Here is a 5,399-nt window from a genome sequence, read left to right on the forward strand (position 1 = left end):
AGTCAATCTCTTTACAAGTTATAGGTATATTTTGATTTTCTCTTTCTTCTTAGGTCAGTTTTGTTAATTTGTGTGTTTCTAGGAATGTGTTAATTTAATCTGGGCTATATAATTTGCTGAAGTACAACTTTTCATAGTATTCTCTTATAATCCCTTTTAACTTTGTAAATTCAGTAGTAATGTCCCCATTTCATTCCTGATTTTTAGTTATTAGAAGTCCCTTTTTTTCTTTGCAAGCTTAGATAACTTATTAAATTTTTTGTCTTTTCAAATAACCAATTTTTGGCTTTATTCATTCTATTGTTTTTCTATTCTTTACTTCATTTATCTCTCCTCTAAATTTTTATTTCCTTCATTCTAAATGTGTGTTTAGTTTGTTCACCTTTCTCTTTTTTTTTAAGTTTATTTATTCATTTTGACAGCGGTGGAGGAGAGGTACAGAGACAGAAAGAGGGAGAGAGAGAATTCCAAGCATGCTTCCTGCTGTAAGTGGGGAGCCTGACAATTCAGAGCTCAATATCAGGAAGTATAAGATCTAGACCTGAGCAAAAACCAAGACTCAGACACTTAACTGACTGAGTCACCAAGGTACCTCTTCTTTCTCCTACACATTGAACATATACAAGTTATGTGTAAAAAAATTTATTGATTTGAGACCTTCTTTTTTAATGAAGGCATTTACAGCTATAAAGTCCCCTCTGGGAGGAGTTAAGGTAGCAGAGCAGCATGGAGACCCTGAGTTGTCTTGTCCCTGAAATGCAGCTAGATTAATGTTTGGTGTTAATCTAGGAAATTGATCTGAGGATTAATGTAATAATCTGCATAACTTGGGCCACAGAACTTGGCAGGTATGTATTCCAGAGAGGTGAACTGGGGGAGAGAAAAGTTGCGGAGGGAAAGGAGCCATTTTCACAGAGAGAAGGCAGAGAGAGAAAGAGAAATAAAGAGACTGTGGCACATTGGGATCATGCAAGAAAAGCACTCCTCTCTGAAAGTAGCTGGAGAGAAAGAAAGAGAAAGAGTGAAAACACTCTCAGGGTAATGAACAAGAAAACTGCTCCTCAATAACATTGATGGGGAGAAAGGAGAAGGTTTCAATACCACCAGGATTCTATAAGCAGTGGAGGTCAGAGTCTGAAGGTTCACATATCAGTGCCTGATGGTGTTCTGGTGAGGAAATAGGGCAAATCCCCAGGAACAGGCAGCACAGTCTGAAGGGCCCATGTGCCAGACAGGGAGAAGCAGCCCCCCTACTTCTAGTGCATTTAGTAGAGGCCATACAGCCTCTCCACTACAAAGGTCCCAGCGGACCCCAGAGAGAAGCCATGTATGCTGGTATTGGGACAAAGATGTCAGAGTGCAGGAAACCTGGTGCCTGCTGTGTGTTGTGATTTGCCATAATATTTGAATCTCTGCTACTGCACGATCATGTGAATGCTCTCTGGGGCACACCGGCACCCAGCCATTGTTCATCTATTCTCTCCCCCAGAGAATTGGCAAAGGTCTAAGCTGTGGGGGTCTCTGAAGTCTGGGTTTTTGGAACACAACTCCAAATGAGATAAAACTCCTAGAGGGAGGTACCATCTGGCAGGTGGACAGTATAGACACAAACAGGGTAGAGGCAGAGAGCAGACAGAAGCCTGAGACAAAGGAAGGGTGTTGGATCTCCAGTAGGTCAGAGCTTGAAGTCCTGCACCAGAGACTAGGGAGCTGGGTGAAGCAATTTTCACTTCTACCATGCACACACATGTGTGTACCCACCCAGATCCACCCCAATAAACATCGCCACCTAGTGGAGAACAGAGCTTTACACCAAGCCCCGCCCAACCACATCTTCCACGCACATCCTCAGAAGACTAGCAAAAATCCCTCCACCTGCTTAGTGAATAGACTATAGGGTGTTTCAACATTTCACTTCTAGGGTAAACTGGATGTAACTTTATTCAGGTGTCATTCTGTTTACTGGTTTATTTGTTCATTTTCTTTGTTTCTGTTTTTGTTTACATTGTTTTTTTTTCCTTCTTCTTTCTTGGATACAAAAAGAGCAAATGCCTTTATATTTTTATTTACTTATTTATTCATTTATTTTTTGTATTTTATTTAAAATTATTCTATTTTATTTTATTTACTTTATTTTATTCTATTTTATTACATATATACTTTTAGTTTTTAATGGTTATTTAGTTTTTTCAGAGAGAAAGCATGAGCAAAGCAGGAGCAGAAAGAGAGGGACACACAGAATCCGAAGTAGGGTCCAGGCTCTGACCTGTCAGCACAGAGCCAAATGCAGGACTCGAACTAATGAGCCAGAAGATCATGACCTGGGCCAAAGTTGGATGCTAAACTGACTGAGCCTCCCAAGAGCCCCTATAATTTTTTTCAATATTTAATTTTTTTAATTATTTTTTTCTTTCCTTTCCCTTTTCTATTGTATCAAACTTCTTTGAAGAAGCACACCAAAACACATCTAGGATCTAGATTCCTTTACTGATTTTTTGTTTTGTTTTTAATTTATTATCTTTTAATTTTTATTTTATTGATTTTTTTCTTCCTCCAAAATGACAAGACAAAAGAATTCACCCCAAAAGAAAGAACAAGAGGAAATGATGGCCAGGGATTTAATCAACAAAGATATAAGTAAAATGTCTGATCTATAATTTATAGCCATAACTATACAAATACTAGCTGGGGTTGAAACAAAGCATAGAACACATCAGAGAATCCTTTTCTGCAAAGATAAAAGAACTAATCTCTAGTCAGGCCTAAATTTAAAATGCTATAACTGAGATGCCATCTTGAATGCATACTGTTATGGCAGGGAAGGACAAAGCAAAGCAGCAAATCAACAATATAGAAGATAAAATTTTGAAGAATAATGAAGGAGAAAAAAAAGAGGAAACACAAGCAAAAGATTACTATACAAAACTCAGACAACTCAATGACTTATTAAAAAATAATAACATTTGAGTCATAGGAGTCCAAGAAAATGAAAGGAGATAAAAAGAGGCAGAAGGTTTATGTGAGCAAATGATAGTGAAAAACTTTCCCAATCTGAGGAAGGACACGCATAACAAAATTCAAGAAGCACAAAGAATTCTCATTAGGTTCAACACAAACCAACTATCATCAAATCATATAATAGTCAAATTCACAAAATACATAGACGAGGATAGAATTATGAAAACAGCAAGGGAAAAGAGTCCTTAACCTACAAGGGAAGACATATCAGGTTCACAGCAGGTCTGTCCTCGAAATGTGGCAGGACAAAAAAAGAAAAAAAAAAAAGAGTGGCAGGATATATTCAATGTGTTGAATTGGGAAAATATGCAGACAATAATTCCTTATCCAGCAAGGCTGTCATTCAAAATAGAAGGCAAGCTAAAGAGTTTCCCAAACAAAAACTAAAGGAGTTCATGACCACTAAATCAGCCCTACAAAAAATGTTAAGGTGAGACTCTTTGAATTCAGAAAAGACACAACAAAACAACAACAACAAAGACCAAAAGCAACAAAGAGTAGAAAGGACCAGTGAATATCTCCAGAAACACCAAGTTTACAGGCAACACAATGGCACTAAACTCATATCCTTCAGTACTCACTCTGAATTTAAATGGACTAAACTCCCCAATCAAAAGACATAATATATGAGAATGGATAAGAAAACAAGACCCATCTATATACTTTCTACAAAAGACACATTTTAGATGTAAAGACTCCTGAAGATTGAAAGTAAGAGGATGGAGAACAACCTATCATGCCAATTGAGGTCAAAAGAAAACCAGAGCAGCCATACGTATATCAGACAAACTAGATTTTGAAACAAATGTGATAAGAGGTGAAGAATGGCATTATATCACAAAGAAGAGGTCTATCCACCAAGTATATCTAACAATTGTAAATATTTATGTGTACAACTTCACCCAAATATATAAAGCAATTAATCACAAACTTAAAATAATACCATAAAACTAAGGGACTTCAACACCACACTTACAGCAATGGAAAGTTCATCTAAGCAGAAAATCAGTAAGAAAACAATGGTTTTGAATGACACACTGGACCAGATGGACTTAACACATATTCAGAACATTTCATCCTTAGGCAGCAGAATATATATGCTTCTCAAGTGCACATTGAACAGTCTCCAGAAGAGATCATATACTGGGTCACAAATCATCCCTAATCAAATGAAAAAAGATAAAGATTACATCATACATATTTTCAGACCACAGTGCTATGAAACTTGAAATCAAAAACAAAAAAATACTTGGAAAGACAATTAATATTTGGAGATTAAAGAACACCCTACTAAAGGATGAATGGGTTAACCAAAGAATTAAAGAGGAAATGAAAAATGCATGGAACCTAATGAAAATGAAAACATGACAGTCTAAAACTTCTGGGATGTAGCAAAGGTAGTCAAAGAGGGAAGAATATAGCAATCCAAGCCTTCCTAAAGAAGGAAGAAAGGTCACAGATACACAACCTAACCTTATACCAAACGGATCTGGAAAAAGAAGAATAAATAAAGCCTAAGCCCAGAAGAAGAAGGGGGATAATAAAGATTAGAGCAGAAACCAATGATATCGAGGTTAAAGAAAAAAGAAACAGATGAACAGATCAAAGAAATCTGGAGCTGGTGGTCTTTGAAAGAATTAGCAAAAATGATAAAAACCTAACCAGACTGAAAAGAATGAAAGAAATGGAAAGAAAGAAAGAAAGAATCCCAATAAATAAAATAACATATGAGAGAGGAGAGATCACATGTCAGAAATACAAACAATAAAGGAGAATATATGGTAAATTATATGCCAACAAATTGTGCAATCTGGAGGAAATGGACAAATTCCTAGAAACACATAAACTACCAAACTCCAAAAGGAAGAAATAGACAATTAGAACAAACCCCATACCCAGTAAATAAATTGAATGAATAATCAACAATCTCCCAACAAAAAACTGACCAGGGCTACATGGCTTTCCAGAGGAATTCTACCAAACAATGAAAGAAGAGTTAGCACCAATTCTTTTGAAGCTGTTCCAAAAAAATAGAAACGGAAGGAAAACTTCCAAACTCATTCTACAAGGCCAGCATTACTTTGATTTCAAAAACAGACATACACTCCACTAAAAAGGAGAACTACAGAACGATTTCCCTGATGACCATGGATTTAAAATTCTCAACAAGATATGAGAAAACCAGATCCAACAATATATTAAAAGAATTATTCACCATGATACAGTGGGATTTCCTGGGATGCAGGGCTGGTTTACCTGCATATCAATCAATGTGATACATCACATTAAGAAAAGAAATGATAGAAACCACATTATTTTCTTAATAGATGCAGAAAAGGCATTTGACAAAATACAGCATGCCTTCTTGACAAAACCCTCAA

The sequence above is a fragment of the Acinonyx jubatus genome, chromosome X (assembly GCF_027475565.1).
Source record: "Acinonyx jubatus isolate Ajub_Pintada_27869175 chromosome X, VMU_Ajub_asm_v1.0, whole genome shotgun sequence".
NCBI lineage: Eukaryota > Metazoa > Chordata > Mammalia > Carnivora > Felidae > Acinonyx > Acinonyx jubatus.